Source organism: Macaca mulatta, chromosome 16, assembly GCF_049350105.2.
Source record: "Macaca mulatta isolate MMU2019108-1 chromosome 16, T2T-MMU8v2.0, whole genome shotgun sequence".
In the NCBI taxonomy this organism is placed as follows: domain Eukaryota; kingdom Metazoa; phylum Chordata; class Mammalia; order Primates; family Cercopithecidae; genus Macaca; species Macaca mulatta.
The window spans coordinates 79040102-79058278 of record NC_133421.1 but is presented as its reverse complement, the minus strand read 5'-3'; positions in this window follow the sequence as shown (position 1 = coordinate 79058278).

The following is an 18177-nucleotide window of genomic DNA, read 5'->3' as shown; positions in this document are numbered from 1 at the left end:
ACCAATATTTGTTTATCTGATGTTTGCATGGATTTATTATCTACTGAATGAATTCATCTAAAATAGGTTGATTATCTGTTATCTTAGCCTTCTTTGTTAAAAGTTAAAGAAACACCAACATAAAGATTTGCTAAGAAGAAGAATTTTTTTTTTTTTTTCTTTTTGAGACGGAGTTTCACTCTGTCATTAGGCTGGAGTGCAGTAGCGCGATCTGGGCTCACTGCAACCCCGCCTCCTGGATTCAAGCAATTCTCCTGCCTCAGCCTCCCAAGTAGCTGGGACTACAGGCACGCGCCATCACGCCCAGCTAATTTTTTTGCATTTTTAGTAGAGACAGTGTTTCACCATGTTGACCAGGATGGTCTAGATCTCTTGACCTTGTGATCCACCTGCCTCGGCCTCCCAAAGTGCTGGATTACATGCATGAGCCACCACACCCAGCCTAAGAATTTTTATTTAATTATAATATCTTATTAAAAGCATTTTGGCTAATACTTTCTTGAAACTCCTACTAAGATTCTAGATTTTCAAATCACTGTCAACAAATCTTTATAATTAACGGTGCCTAATGTATCTTATGGAAATGCCAACGAACTATCTAGAGTCCTTATTGGATGACATTCTCATTGAATTAAAAAATGTATAAACTGAACGTTCAACATTTCTTAGTAATTAAATAGCCATTTAGAGCCCCAGTGTGATGCTGTTACAACCTTTTCCTCAAAACCACATTGCATCTTGGACGGGCATGTTAGCATGAGCCAACTGGAAACAAGATGTAGGTTCTGGGAAAGTAAGAATAGACATTATTCCAGCCTAGCATTCACCCTTCAAAAGTGTCAGCATATCATCTGTGTGTTAAAGCACTGGCAAGTAGTGAACTACTCTGAATCATTAGATTGAGTAATACAGGGCATGCAAAACATTTCAAGTTCTGTTAAGAGAGAAACTTGGAATGTTGTCTAATCTAACAAACAGCGTATACTTTTTCTCTTCTACCCTAATCAATCAATCTTTCGTTCCTTATACAGTTGTCCCTTGGTATCCATGGGTTTGGTTCCATGGCCTTCCTCAAATACCAAAATCCATTGATCTCTGATGCAAAATGACATAGTATTTGCATAGAACCTATACACATATTCCCATATACATTAAATCATCTCTAGATTATGTATAGTACCTAATACAATATAAATGCTATGTTAATAGTTGTCAGACTATATTGTTTAGAGAATACTGACATGAAAAAAAAGTCTGTATATGTTCAGTACAGACGGAATATTTTTCTGAGTATTTTTGATCCACAGTTGGTTGAATCCTTGTATATGGAGAGCCAACTATATATATATGAATATATATACACATATCACACATCTGTGTATATTTTGCTCTCTCTTACCACACTCACTCATTTTCTGCCGGTCCTGCCCTGCCTGGCTTCAGAAAATCTGAAGACACCAGAGCTCTACAGAAAGCCAAATAAATGGCAGCGCTCTCTCTGTAAAGTTTCAGTTACGCTTAGATTTGGAACTCCTTTGTAACTCACCTAATCAATTTCATATTTAACTAATTACTGGCTTGTCTTATATGGGTTGATTGAGAAAGCATTGCACATTGGTCACCCAGAGTCCTAGTTTCTCACTTTACCACTTCTCCCAGAGAAGATGTCTTCATAAGCTCATGTTTATACTGTACCTTGTTTTTCAAACTTAAAGAATTGAAGAATCTCACTGTGGCTACCGCTTCAGCTTTCAAAGGTAATATACTACAGAGGGCTCAGGGTGATTGATGGATGCCCAGTGACATGAGGGGTGTGTAGTGAACATTTATTAAGTTATAGAGCCGGGTGCGGTGGCTCACGCCTGTAATCCCAGCACTTTGGGAGGCCGAGGCAGGCGGATTATGAGGTCAAGAGATGGAGTCTATCCTGTCTAACATGGTGAAACCCTGTCTCTACTAAAAATACAAAAAAATTAGCCGGGCATGGTGGCGGGCGCCTGTAGTCCCAGCTACTCAGGAGGCTGAGGCAGGAAAATGGTGTCAACCCGGGAAGAGGAGCTTGCAGTGAGCCAAGATGGCGCCACTGCACTCCAGCCTGGGTGACAGAGCTAGACTCCGTCTCAAAAAAAAAAAAAAAAAAAAAAAGTTATAGAGAGAGCAGAGAGAATTCCTTTAAAATAGGGGTTGTCAAATTGTGACCTATGGTCCAAATCCAGCCTGCTGGCTTTCTTATTATAAGTAAAGGGTTTTGTTTTGTTTTGTTTTGTTTTTTGTTTGTTTGTTTTTGCTTTTGTTTTAGTCTTGCTCTGTCACACAGGCTGGAGTGCAATGGTGCGATCTTAGCTCACTGCAACCTCGGCTTCCCAGGTTCAAGCGATTCTCCTGCCTCAGCCTCCTAAGTAGCTGGGATTACAGGTGCCCACCATCATGCCCAGCTAATTGTTGTATTTTTTAGTAGAGACAGGGTTTCACCATCTTGGCCAGGCTGGCCTCAATCTCCTGACCTCAGCTGATCTACCCGCCTTGGCCTCCCAAAGTGCTGGGATTATAGGCATGAGCCACCATGCCCTGCCACAAGTAAAGTTTTATTGAACCACAGCCATGCCCATCCATTTAAGTATTGTCTATGGCTGTTTTTGTATTTCCCCAGAGATGAATATTAGCAACAGAGAGCATCCGGCCCCTAAAGTCTAAAATATTTACCGTCTGGTCCTTTACAGGATAAATGTGTAGATCCCTGCTTTACAAACTGGTCTTGACTACATGTTTCCATAAACTCCAGTTACTGATAAATGCATTATAAGTCATGAATCTTGCAATGTAAGAAAAAAGGATTGGCCAGGTGTGATAGCTCATGCCTGTGATCCCAACACTTTGGGAGATCGAGATGGAAGAATTGCTTGAGCCTGGGCAACGTGGCTAGACCTTGTCTCTATTAAAAAAAAAAAAAAAAGTTAATAAAATAAATAAATAAAATTTTATAAACAGACAAAAGGATTTCTCAGTTTTTCTCGAGTATATATCTGATTTTCCACCTATTTTACTTTTCTTTCGTATCTCTCAGGATGTCCAAGTCCTGGTACATTTAAGTAGTAGGTCTATGTATTTAGAGAGGGACTAGAAAAATCAAAATATAGAATACAGCCTAAGAAATGCCCACTGTAAAAGACATATCTCACAAATCTTCTTTTTAATCTCAGAGACCAAAAGAAATAAGAGGGAAGCACCTCAGTTTATTATATTTCATTTTTTAAGTCTTAAGTCTTAAGTCTTTTCTTAAGACTTACAATAATGACAGGGTATAGTTTACAAAAGCGTTATAGTATGATTTCTGGTCAGAGACGCTTAAAATTCTGAGAAACCCTGTTATACACCATGAGTAATGTTAATAACATTTTTGTAATATTTTACAGTTTACAGTCTCTTTCCACACACACCATATCATTTTATCCTTACAATGACACTGTGAAATGGGTTGTTCCAGCACCCCAGTTTGTCATCATCACCTCAGGGTGCTTTGCTTTCGCAAGATGGAAAAATCTGTGATTTGAAACCGTCTTGACCGCAGAAGTAAAAATGTGTCTTGTAATTCCTACTTCCTTACTGTAAACGATCTAATCTAGTATTAAGCTAGGTAACTTTTCCTAAGTGCCCTGGAAATGTGTCCTTTTCAGGCTAAGAGTCATCTAGCAACATTCTGGCTCATTTTATATTAGTTGTTAATAGGACAAGCTCAATTCAGGACTTACAAAGTCCACAGCAAATCTGTATATCTCCCTAACACTCTGTACCTTGGCCAATACACTGTGACAATTCAATAAATGCTGTACTATTTGAGGATGAGTTAGAAACACTGATATAGGACAAAGTGTTGTGCCCTTCAAGGCTCCTTGGTATGTTTACATTGATATTAATAGATGGTCCTAGACTTCAGTCGCAGACCTGAATAATTCAGGTCATACTGAACTACTGCACTTTTTAGAAAACTGTAAAATATTCTGGGAAATTTTTTAGATAAGTGACATATGCAAGTTATAGAAAAAGTTTAAAAGTCCACAGAAAATGAAGTTGTCTGAACTACAGTTGTGTAGAAATAATCAGATAGTCAATATAACAAACTTGTTCTTAAACTGTTCCATTTGGATTTGCATCTAGAGGGAACGTTTTATAATTAACAACATATGGCAGATAAGTAGAAAATACTACTGATTTTTAAATATTTATTCCCTTTTGAGATTGATAGACTACTAATTGTATCTATAGACCAAAGTCAAAAAACCAATGAGTTTTATCTCTTGGGCTTTTTGTTTCTTTTTTTGTTTTGTTTGAGACCAGGTCTCACTTTTATCACCCAGGCTGGAATGCAGTGGTGCAATCATAGCTAACTGCGGCCTTGACCTCCTGAGCTCAGGTGATCCTCCCACCTCAGCCTCCCAAGTAGCTGGGAGTACAGATGCACATTACCAAACCTGGCTAATTTTTACATATATATTTTGTAGAATCAGAGTTTCATCATGTTGCTCAGGCAGGTCTCAAACTCCTGGGCTCAAGCAATCTGCCCGCCTCAGCCTCCCAAAGTGCTGAGATTACAGGCATGAGCCACTGTACCCAGTCTAGTTCTAAATGTTTTAAAATTAACATATCACAGAATTGAATAGTATTTTATCAGTATTATGTGGCTGTATAGTATTGAAAAGTAGCTATTTGAGAGTATAATGAACACTAATGGCATTTTATAAATTGGGCTTCCTATTATCCATAAAGATTATGTCTAACCTTGTAGCGCGGCAGCGTGAGCTACACGCTATACATTTGTTAATTATTCTGTATCAGACAGTATAAGAAGTAAAACGGCAGAGACATTAGATTATACTCTACGGCCACCAGAATTATTTGGAAGTGTGTCCTAGAACCTCTTTCTGGCAGCCTTACCTTACTGGCATTTAGATGGAAAATGGAGAGAACCTAGAAACCCTGTACGTTGGCTAAAGATAACTGAAGATGTCCATTTTATAGGTCTTTATTTGTTCTTTTGGTTCTGGTTTGTTTTTTGACCCAAATAAATATCAAAATGAATTTATTAAACATTTTTGGGGGCATATTGCCAAATCGGATGCTACTATATATAAAGAAACTGTGTGGAGTATGGTAACACCATCTGGCACGATGAATAAATTTTGGGATGCTTGTGGAATTTTCAAAGAAAAATGTAGGAAATTTTGTGCATAATTTTCTTAAACTTATTTTTATGAGATCTAGGATTATACAGATTTTCAATAGACATTTGGATGATTTTTGTTAATACCCAGATAATCCTTTAGGAAAAATATAATGCCTGGCTTTTATTTTTAAAAATGCATTGTTTTGGGGCCGGGTGCGGTGGCTAATGCCTGTAATTCCAGCACTTTGGGAGGCTGAGGCGGGTGGATCATAAGGTCAGGAGTTCAAAACCAGCTTGGCCAAGATGGTGAAACCCCGTCTCTACTAAAAATAGAAAAAATAGCCGGGCATGGTGGCGGGTGCCTGTAATCCCAGTTACTCGGGAGGCTGAAGCAAGAGAATCACTTGGACCCAGGTGGCAGAGGTTGCAGTGAGCCGAGATCACACCACTGTACTCCAGCCTGGGCAATAGAGTGAGACTCCATAACAAAAATAAAATAAATAAAATTCATTGTTTTGTACAATAGGGGCTTCTAACAGTAGTTATTTAAAATGTGCTATGTAAAATATTTTTAAAGGATTTATGAGCATTGTAATGCAGCATACCTCAGAGTTATTGAGGGTTTGGTTTCAGACCACTGTAGTAAAGCAAATTTTGCAATAAAGTGAGTCACACAAGTTTTTTGGTTTCCCAGTGCATATAAAAGTTATGTTGACACTATACTGTAGTCTATTAAGTGTACAATAGAATTGTGTTCATAAAAAAGTATATACATTAATTTTAAAATACTTTTTCTTTTTTTTAAAAAAAATTTCTGGCCGGGCGCAGTGGCTCAAGCCTGTAATCCCAGCACTTTGGGAGGCCGAGGCGGGCGGATCACAAGGTCAGGAGATCGAGACCACGGTGAAACCCCGTCTCTACTAAAAACACAAAAAATTAGCCGGGCGCGGTGGCGGGCGCCTGTAGTCCCAGCTACTCAGGAGGCTGAGGCAGGAGAATGGCGTGAACCCGGGAGGCGGAGCTTGCAGTGAGCCGAGATCGCGCCACTGCACTCCAGCCTGGGCAACAGCGTGAGACTCCGTCTCAAAAAAAAAAAAAAAAAAAAAAAAAAATTTCTTTTTTTTTTTTCTTCAGACAGAGTCTTACGCTGTTGCCCAGGCTAGAGTACAATGGTGTGATCTTGGCTCACTGTAACTCCGCCTCCCAGGTTCAAGAGATTCTCCCGCTTCAGCCTCCTGAGTAGCTGGGACTACATGCATGTGCCACCATGCCCAGTTAATTTTTGTATTTTTTAATAGAGATGGGATATCACTATGTTGGCCAGGCTGGTCTCGAACTCCTGACCTCAGATGATCCACCCACTTGGACCTCCCAAAGTGCTAGGATTACAGGTGTGAGCCACCGCACCCAGCTCTTTTTTTCTTTAGAGATGGGCTTTCGCTCTGTTACCCAGGCTGGAGTGCAGTGGCATGGTCATAGCTCACTGCAGCTTCAAACTCCTGGGCTCAAGCAATCCTCCCACTTCAGCCTCTAGACTGGCTTGGATTACAGGAGTGAGCCACCATGCCTAGCGCAAAAAAAATACTTTGGTGCTGAAAAATGCTAATGAGTCTTCATCAAGTCATAATGTTTTTTGCTGCTGGACAGTCTTGCCTTGATGTTGATGGCTGCTTACTGATCAGAGTAGTCGCTGCTGAAGGTCGAGGTGGCTGTGGCAATTTCTTAAAATAAGACAACAGTGAAATGTGTCACCTCAATAGGCTTCTTTTGATGAAAGATTCGTCTGTAGCATGCGATGCTGTTTGATAGCATTTTACCCACAGTGAAACTTCTTTCGAAATCGAAGTCAATCCCCTCAAGCCCTGTTGCTGCTTTAACTAAGTTGATGTAATATTCTAAATCCTTTGTTGTCATTTCAACAATGTTCACAGCATCTTCACTAACAATAGATTGCATCTCAATAAAACACTTTCTTTGCTCCTTCAGAGGAAGTAACTCCTTCTCCAAGTTTGATCATGAGATTGCAGAAATTCAGTCCCATCTTCAGAGTTCACATCTCATTCTAGTTCTCTTCATATTTCCAGTACACCTGAAATTATTCCCTCTAGTGAAGTCTTGAACCCCTCAAAGTCATCCACGAGGGTCGGAATCAACTTCTTCCAAACTCCTGTTCATGTTGATGTTGTCACCTCCTCCCATGGCTCATGAATGTTCTTAATGCCATCTACAATGATGAAGCTTTTCTGGAGGGATTTCAATGTACTTACTTTGTGCAGATTTATCAGAAGAATCACTATCTATAGCACCTATAGCCGTACAAAATGTATTATTTAAATAATAAGACTAAAAAGTCAAAATTACTTTTTGATCCATGGGCTGCAAAATGCATGTTGTGTTAGCAGGCATGCAAGCAACACTCATCTCAGTGCATCTCCATCAGCACTCTTGGGTGACCAGGTGTGTTGTCAATGAGCAGTAATATTTTGAAAAAATATTTTTTTGAGCGGTAGGTTTCAACAGTGGGTTTAAAATATTCAGTAATCCATGCCATAAACAGATGTGCTGTCTGTCATCGAGGCTTTGTTGTTCCATTAATAGAGTCCAAGCCGAGTAAAGTTAGCATAATTCTCTCTCTCTCTCTGTCTGTCTCTCTGAGACAGCCTCATTCTGGTGTGATCACAACTCACTGCAGCCTCTACCTCTTGGGCTCAAGTGATCCTCTTACCTCAGCCTCCCAAGTAGCTGGGACTACAGGTGCATGCCACCACCCATGCCTGGTTAATTTTTGTTGTTTTTATGGAGAGGCAGGGTTTCAACATGTTACCCAAGCTGGTCTCAAACTCCTGGGCTCAAGTGATCCACCCACCTCAGCCTCCCAAATTGTTAGAATTACAGGCATGAGCCACCACGCCCAACCCTAGCATAATTCTTAAGGCCCTAGGGTTTTCAGAATGGTAACTAAGCACTGGCATCAACCTAAGTCACCAGCTGCTTTAGTCCCTAACAAGAGTGTCAGCCTGTTCTTTGAAGCTTTGAAGTCAGGTATTGACTTCACCTTTCTTGCCATGAAAGTCTTAGATGGCATCTTCTTCCAATAGAAGGCTGTTTCATCTATGCAAAAAGTCTGTTGTTTGGTGTAGCCATCTTCATCAATGATCTTAGCTAGATGGTCTGGATAACTTACTGCAGCTTCTGTATCAGCCCTTGCTGTTTCATCTTGCAGTTTTGTGTTATGGAGATGGCTCCTTTCCTTAAACCTTATGGACCAACCTCTTAAAGCTTCAAAGTGTTCTTCTTCAGCTTCCTCACCTGTCTCAGCCTTTATAGAATCCAAGAGAGTTAGTGCCTTGCTCTGGATTGGGCTTTGCCTTAAGGGAGTGCTACAGCTGGTTTGATCTTCTATCTAGATCACTCAGAGACTGTCTTCACATCATCAATCAGGCTGTTTCACCTTTTTTTATTTTTATTGTTTTGAGATAGAGTCTCACTCTGTTGCCCAAGCTGGAGTGCAGTGGCACGATCTTGGTTCGGCACACACCACCACGCCTGGCTTTTTTTGTGTGTGTGTGTGTGTGTGTATTTTTAGTAGAGATAGGGTTTCACCATGTTGGTCAGGCTGGTCTCGAACTCCTGACCTCAAGTGATCTGCCCACCTCAGCCTCTCAAAGTGCCAAGATTACAGGTATGAGCCACTGTGCCCAGCCTGTTTCACTTTTTTATCATTCGTGTGTTCACTGGAACTGGAGTAGGTAGCATTTTGAATGTGCTTTGAGAACTTTACCTTTGCATTTACAACTTGGATAACTGTTTGGTGCAGGAAGACTAGCTTTTGGCCTACTTCAGCTTTCAACATGCCTTCCTTACTACGTTTAATTATTTCTAGGTTTTGATTTATGTATTTATTATTTTATTTTGTTTTGTTTTGTTTTTTGAGATGGAGTTTCGCTCTTGTTGCCCAGGCTGGAGTGCAATGGTGCGATCTGGGTTCACTGCAACCTCTGCTTCCCTGGTTCAAGTGATTCTCCTGCCTCAGCCTCCCAAGTAGCTAGGATTACAGGCACGCTCCACCATACCCAGCTAATTTTTTATATTTTTAGTAGAGACAGGGTTTTGCCATGTTGGCCAGGCTGGTCTTGAACTCCTGACCTCAGATGATCCACCCGCCTTGGCCTCCCAAAGTGCTGGGATTACAGGCATGAGCCACAGTGTCCAGCCCCTAGGTTTTGATTTAAAATGACAGATCTGCAACTCTTCATTTCATTTGAACACTTAGAGGCTATGATAGGGTTCTTAACTGACCAAATTTGAATACTGTCATGTCTCAGGGAAAGCGAGAGGAGACTGCAATAGCCAGTGGGTTGGTGGAGCCGTCAGAACACACGTAACTTCTATGATTAAGTTCACTGTCTTATACCGGGGTGGTTCATGATGTCTCTCCAAAATTACAATGATAGCATCAAAAATCACTGGTCACAGATAACTGTAACAGATACAAGAATAAAAAGCTTGAAACATTGCAAGAGTTACCAAACTGGGACGTAGGGACACGAAGTGAGCATATGCTGTTGGAGGAATGAGACCAATAGGTTTGCTCCACTCAGGGTTGCCACAAACCTTAATTTGTAAGAATATGCCATAAATTCAAAGTGCCACAAAGCAAAGCACAATAAAACAAGGCATGCCTGTGTTCCTTCTGACCCCATCTTAATGAGGTAGCTAACCAAAGTGCCTCCCAGTTTGAAGCTAAGGAAACTGAAGTCAGTCCACAATATATATTTGATTCTTATAGAATCAAGAAAGAAAGTAGGGTACTACTAATTTTAGGTCCCAGTTAAGACTTTGATAGAGATAGTAAAGTATCAAATAGCAAATATACATTGCTTATGACATCTAACTACTTACTTAGCTAGGACTTTAAAAATTACTAAAACTCGGCCAGACGCAGTGGCTCATGCCTGTAATCCCAGCATTTTGGGAGGCTGAGGCAGGTGGATCACGAGGTCAGGAGTTTGAGACCAGCCTGGCCAACATGGTGAAACCCCGTCTCTACTAAAAATACAAAAATTAGCCAGGCGTGGTGGTGGGCACCTGTAATCCCAGCTACTTGGGAGGCTGAGGCAGGAGAATTGTTTGAACCCAGGAGGCAAAGGTTGCAGTGAGCTGAGACTGCACCACTGCACTCCAGCCTGGGCGACAGAGCAAGACTCCATCTCAAAAAAATAAGTAAATAAGTAAAATAAAATTACTAAAACTCACAAAATGTAAGCAAAATGGCACCCTCAATGTAAATTACATTACCTTATTTATTCCTTTATCTATAGATACCTGTTGATGTGTTCGTCAACACTGGAGGAGTCAAGTTGATTTGGATTTTCATTTGGTAGGCTAAAGGCACTGTTTTAGTTTGCAGACTGAGAATCCTCACTGTCACAGTTTTAAGTGGCCTGATTTTATATAATGTTGATCTAGAAATAATGTCAAGGTAAAATGAAACTAAAATCATTACTGACTATTCTCTGTTATTTTTAAAATTAAGTATCAGAGAGAAAAGTGTTTTAAAAATATGATTGAAATAGGATTAAGCTATTTGGAAGTTATCAACATATTAGTACAGCTCACAACCCATACACATAAATCTTGTGTTCTACAAAGAAGTTTAGTTATTTTACATTCAAGTCTTTACATAACCAATAGCCATGGTTTTTTGAAGGGCAGTGGGTAACTCTAAAATATGGAATTTATTGACTGATAGTGATTTTCAAGTATCCTTCTAAATAAAATGTTTCATATGTTATGTTTGAAACCCATTTATTATAACAAATGTTACAACACCATTTGTTACAAATGTTGCATAAAAAAAAATTTCTAAGGATAACTGCTAGTTTTTTCTCTCATTCACATATGATTTGGGAAGGGATTTTAGTATTTAATACCTATCCTACATATCTTTAAGGTTAATATAGTATATATTTCAAGATAGCTATAAAATAGGATCTTGAAAGTTATCACCATAAAGAAATGATAAAAATTTGAGGTGCTTGACATGCTAACTACCCTGATTTGACCATTATACAATGTACACATGTATTGAAACATCACACTGTTTCCCATAAACACGTACTATTACTATGTGCCAATTACAAATAAAATCTTTTTTAAAGTTTATGTAAATAGAAGAGTCAGGTCATGCACGATGGTTCACGCCTGTAACCCCAGCACTCTGGGAGGTTGAGGCTGAGAATCACTTGAGGTCAGGAGTTCAAGACCAGCCTGGTCAACATGGCAAAACCCATCTATACCAAAAATACAAAAATTAGCCAGGTGTCGTGGTGTGTGCCTGTAGTCTCAGCTACTCAGGACGCTGAGGCAGAAGAATCTCTTGAATCCAGGAGGAGGAGGTTACAGTGAGCCATATTGTGCCACTGCACTCCAGGCCAGGGAACAGAACTAGACTCCATCTCAAAAAAAAAAAAAAAAAAAAAAAAATTAGAAGATTAGATATGGTGAGTATTTCTTAAAGTCAAGTGCTTTATTGAAACCAGTTTAGGCTGGAAAAAGTAGCAGATATCCAGATGACAGTACATCATATTAAATTACAAGCAACTATTTCATGTGAATTACTAGATATGGTCAGATATTAACAAAGAAAAATAAGAGTCTCAGAGAGTTTAAAGTGTATTTGATCTTCTTGTAATTTACACCTTAAACACCAAGTTAATATACCAAAAATGCAAAGTAATCAATTTCAGATTAAGGGAAAAAATTAGGTTCATTTCATGGGAAATAATCGTCCCTGCCTCATATCTCAGAGTAAATGAGCTTCTCTGTCATTTCAGCTCCACCTATGATCATCATTGCCTTCATTCAACCGAACAGTTAGATGATGGTTAAGACTTAAGACGGTTCAGCTGATGGGATACTATTCCTTGTGACTGAGGCTCTAAATACTGCGAAGCATTATATACAATAAAAATTCAAGTGAATGTGAATTTGGAGCCCTGCTTTTCCATTTTGAAGACTTTATGGTAGAGATATAGTAAAGTGTCAAATACCAAGAATATATGCTTGGAAGATTTTGTTTTCCTGTACTGTACTCCACAGAGGCAGACAAATTGACACAATGCTGGCACTTGCTTCCATCATGCATTCTGGTTTCCTTCATCTTCTTCAGTTGTCCATAGATGTAATTTGACTACACTATAGCTATACAGTTTGGCCATAGTTGTGAGGGGATGAAAGCACAGGCTCTGAAGCCACGCTGCCTGGGTTGGACTCCCAGCTCCCACATTGCTAGTTCTGTCATGTCAAGCTAAACAAATCACTTTCTATGCCTCAGTTTCCCCACCTGCAAAAAGTTGCTGTTAATAGTACCTACCCCATGGGGTAGTTGAGAAGATTAAGTGAATTAATTACACTTAAAACACTAAAAAGAGGGCTGGGTACAAAATAGTGCCTGGTGCATATGTGCTCAACAGCAATTAGCTATTGAGGTTTTGATTATTATTATTGCTATTAAATTTCCAGGCATTGGCTCCTTTCTCAAGAACAAAGATATAGTATTTGATATGGAAGAAAACTGGGATGTAAGAACATGTGTCCTACCAAATGATAAAAGAAAATCTTTTTTTTTTTTTTTGAGACGGAGTCTCACTGTCTCGCTCACGCTGGAGTGCAGTGACCTGATCTTGGCTCACTGCAACCTCCGCCTCCCAGGTTCAAGCGATTCTCCCGCCTCAGCCTCCTGAGTACCTGGGATTGCAGGTGTGCACCACCCCACACACAGCTTAATTTTTGTAATTGTGGTAGAGACAGGGTTTCACCATCTTGGTCAGGCTGGTCTCAAACTGCTGACCTCAAGTGATCCGCCTGCCTCGGCCTCCCAAAGTGCTGGGATTACAGGCACCAGCCACCGTGCCCGGCCGATAAAAGAAAATGTTTTAAGACCAGAGATAAGAAAGCTCTGAAATTAGAGGACTGTTAACACCAATGTGAGGAAATATTAATAGAAACGCTTAGTCTAATGAAAGGAAAAGGGAGAAGAATTTTTTTTTTTTTTTATTGAGGAAAATCAAAACACTGTTGGATGCTTGTGAAGAGGAAATGGAGGCCATCTGGAGAAAACAATTCCATTCCACGGTGTGGAATGGATTTGAAGGACAGCTGAATAGCCCGGGCATGCATTATATAGGCCCTTGGCTATACAATGTCGTAGATTAACCAAGTGAACAGCAGGGGGCGTAGTGGTGGTTAATGAGAGATGGTTAAGAGTTGTCCAGCTTCAAGGATCGGTGTTTATGACATGGTTTCCCCTATTAAAAAAATATACTGGCCAGGCGTGGTGGCTCACGCTTGTAATCCCAGCACTTTGGGAGACCGAGGCGGGCGGATGACCTGAGGTCAGGAGTTCAAGACCAGCCTGGCCAACATGCTGACACCCGTCTCTACAAAAATACAAAAATTAGCGGAGCATGATAGCGGGTGCCTGTAATCTCAGCTACCTGGGAGGCTAAGGAGGGAGAATTGCTTGAACCCGGGAGACGGAGGTTGTAGTGAGCTGAGATTGCACCACTGCACTCCAGCCTGGGCGACAGAGCATGACTCCGTCTCAAAAAACTCTCTCTCTCTATATATATAGTAGATAGATAGATACAGATATAGATCACATTATTTTGATCTTTCTAACCCTTTGAGTACATTAGGACCTTAAGATTCAACATTCTTCCATTTTATTTATTCTGGCTATATATTTCTTACACCCATTAACTTTTTTTTTTTTCTTTTGAGACAGAGTCACCCAGGCTAGAGTGCAGTGACATGATCTTGGCTCACTGCAACCTTCACCTCCCAGGTTCAAGTGATTCTCCTGCCTCAGCCTCCTGAGCAGCTAGTACTACAGGTGCCCGCCACCACTGCTGGCTAATTTTTTGTATTTTTAGTAGAGACGGAGTTTTGCCATGTTGGCTAGGCTGGTCTTGAACTCCTGACCTCAAGTGATCCGCCTGCCTTGGTCTCCCAAAGTGCTGGGATTACAGGCATGAACCACCGTGCGCTACCTCATTACCTTTTTATTAATTTTTTCCTTGTAACCATTACTAGTGGCTGCTGCCTTTTTATAGTTAACTTGTTAATTAACCAATTAGTTCAATTAAAAAATTTATGTTAGGCATTGTATGTATTTATTTTTTAGAGATGGGGGTCTTGCTATGTAGGCCAGGCTGTCTCACATGCCTAGGCTCAAGCAATCCTCCAGCCTCAGCCTCCAGAGTAACTGGAACTACAGGTGTGTGCCATTGCACCTAGCTGTTAGGCATATTTTTAAAATCATCAAAATATGTTTTCCCTAGTGGCCTTGTTACCTGATGAATAAATAACAGAGGGGTTTAGGCATGTATTAAAGATATTTTATTATTGTTTAAAATGGAGAAATTCTTATTAAAGATTTATTCATTGAATTTGTGTTTAAAATAATTGTTTATTATCTATCCAGAATGATCCACATGGATTGTTTGGGATTAGAGGTAGGAAGAACCAAAAAACAAAGAAAACTTAGATAATTTTGTATTAGCTGAAATATTTACCTTCTGTCATAATGAGTTAAAAAAATACATAGAAAATAACTCTTCTTCCTTTATCAATATTAAGAGAAATCCAGATGTGAAAGCCATCCTGTAAAAATCTGCAGGATTTCAAAAAGATATTGATAAACTTATATTGAAGCTTTAATATATTCAAAAAGACTTTAAAGCCCAACCTACAGGTAGCATGGTCTGTTGTTTTCTTTCCATAATATTTTTATCATATTCTTGGGTTATTATGGATTCTAAAGTTAAATTTTTGACTTGACTAAAAATGTATACATTTAACCCATTTTAACTATTTTAATTCTAATCTAACTTTAACTTTCAAATAGTACTTTTTTTAGAAATTTATGATCAATGCTAGTTTTGAGTAAATCATAAGTGAAGAAAACTAATTTTTTGTTTCGTTGGGGTTTTTTTTGTTTTTTAGACGGAGTCTTGCACTGTCGCCCTGGCTGGTGTGCAGTAGCATGATCTCTGCTCACTGCAACCTCCACCTCCCTGGTTCAAGCGATTCTCCTGCCTCAGCCTCTCAAGTAGCTAGGATTACAGGTGCCCGCCACCACGCCTGGCTAATTTTTTGTATTTTTAGTAGAGACGGGATTTCACTATGCTAGCCAGGCTGTTCTCGAACTCCTGACCTCGTGATCTGTCCACCTCCACCTCCCAAAGTGCTGGGATTACAGGCGTGAGCCACCGCGCCCAGCCGAAAATTAAGTATTTTTAAGATTTCATGTTCACAGTGACTGAAATTCTTTCAAAGAAAAATAAAAGTTTCTGCAGCAAGAGCTGAGCAAATATCTACTGGGGTGCTTTCCAGAAAATGAACTGAACCTTGTGTCTTAAAAACAGCTGTTTACTTGCAGCAACTGGGATGGAATTGGAGACCATTATTCTAAGTGAAGTAACTCAGGAATGGAAAACCAAACGTTGTATGTTCTCACTCATAAGTGGGGGCTAAGCTATGAGGACACAAAGGCATAAGAATGATAAAATGGACTTTGGGGACTCAGGGGAAAGGGTGAGAGGCGGGTGATGGATAAAAGACTGCATACTGGGTAGTGTACACTGCTTGGGTGATGGGTACATCCAAATCTCAGAAATCAGCACTGCAGAACTTATCCATGTAACCAAATACCACCTGTTCCCCTGAAAATCTATTGAAATAAAAGTAATAATACATAATAATAATAACTGCACTTTAGAAACGTCATGAGTGGGATGAAGAACTAAGCAGAAACCTTCATCCATGCTGGATGATAATTATATTACAGCTTCCTCTTCAATCAATTTTGTATAATGCTTTGGAAGCAGAATAACAAGTAATATGAAATCATTTTTCAAGATGCTATATGTACACACTCTTAGTTCTATTTCTGTATTCATCGGAACAGACAATTTATGTGATGCATTTGTAATACTCAGGAACAAAGACCTATTTCCCTGAATGTTGTGAGCATTCTTGAACGTTACAAATGCAAAAAAAAAAATATTATTTTCATGTTGTCACATTTAGATAATGAAATGTGCTAGGTTTACAGCATCTCCACGGTGAGTCTCAGGAAGTATGCCCACGGTGTATGTGAATTTTATTATGAGATTCCAAAAGTGGATGAAGGCAGTTCCTAACGAGCATTGACAAACAGTAATCAACAGTGAGTGTTGGGGAAGATGGAGGGAAAGCAGGATCTGGACCTCAGCTTCTGAACATGAGTATCTTTCATTCTTGGAAAAACAGGTATTCAGTTGATCCATTTCTTATCTGTCGTCGCGTTTCAGGATGGGAACATGAATCAGTGTGTGACTGCAATGAGCCACTTGATTTCTTCAAATGGAAGTAAGGAAAAGGGTCCAGTAAGGATGACATATTAATCCTTTTGGCACATGATAGCCATTTTGCTTATTTTGTTTTACTTTGAGTGGATGTGTCGGGCTCAGGGTAGAATTGCCACACATTTGGACCCTCATGATTCTACGCAAGATGATTACAAGCTGTTAAGCATGCAGTAGCAACGTAGGAGATTTCACAGTTCAAAAGTAGCCGCATTATCTTTGTTCCTTCTGTTTTTCCCTTTAATGTTTACATGGAGTTGTTTGCTCTGTAATTGTGCCAATGGTGTTGTACTGTAGAACACATGCAACATATGTAGAAGTAGTATTCATGGTAACATTTTCAGAGCTACCTGACTAATAAATACAGAAACTTATGTATTGCTAAGAAGCATAGATATTTTATAGCTCCCCTTCTTTTTCATAAAATCTAACCTGAATGAACAGAACACAGATCTTGGTTGATTACTCTCTCCACCAACTTCCTCTGAAGTTCTCCTCTCTCTGGGAGCACAGTTCTGCCTAAACGCGTCTCTGTCACATTCCAGACACGTGGCAGAATGCTGCGTGCGTAAACACCCTACCCCTGCTTTGTACCGTGTTATGTAATGACCATAAATGCTCTCGTGTGCCTGAGCATAAACTAGGAGGAGGAAGGGGCAAGTGCCGATCTAAGCCTTCATAAAATTTCTACCAGAAAAAAACCTGGCCGGGTGCAGTGGCTCATGCCTATAATTGCAGCACGTTGGGAGGCTGAGGTGGGCCGATCACCTGAGCTCAGGAGTTCGAGACCAGCCTGACCAACATGGTGGAACCCCGTCTCTACTAAAAATACAAAAATCAGTCTGGTGTGGTGGCACATGCCTGTAATCCCAGCTACTGGGGAAGCTGGGGCAGGAGAACTCCTTGAACCCAAGAAACGGAGGTTGTAGTGAGCCAAGATTGCATCACTGCACTCTAGCCTGGGTGACAGAGTGAGACCCCATCTCAAAGAAAACAACAACAACAAAACCCAAAAACCTGTGGGTACCCTGTCAGTATTTAGGCACAACAGAAAGACACTCACTTTACTAAAGCTTGTGATCACCTTATAAGATCGCAGAGGAAGATCAAGACAGGAAAGGATCTGAATTTACAAACTTTTGTCTATTCATCTCGAATGCAGAAAATTAGTGCTAGGTTCAGTGGTTTTAATAATTTGCTTTAGGCCAGACACAGTGGCTCATGTCTGTAATCCCAGCACTTTGGGATGCTGAGGTGGGTGGATCACCTGAGGTCAGGAGTTCGAAACCAGCCTGACCAACATGGTGAAACCCTGTCTTTACTAAAAATATAAAAATTAGCTGTGCATGGTGGCATGTGCCTATAATCCCAGCTACTCCAGAGGCTGAGGCAGGAGAATCGCTTGAATCCAGGAGGTGGAGGTTGCAGTGAGCTGAGATCACACCACTGCACTCCAGCCTGGGCAACAAGAATGAAACTCTGTCTCAAAAAAATAAATAAATAAAATAAATAATAAAATAAATAATAGTTAGTTGGCATGCCAATCTCAGATTCCAGCAGCTAACGGACTACCATGTTTAATCAAGTATATACAGCTGATGGAGT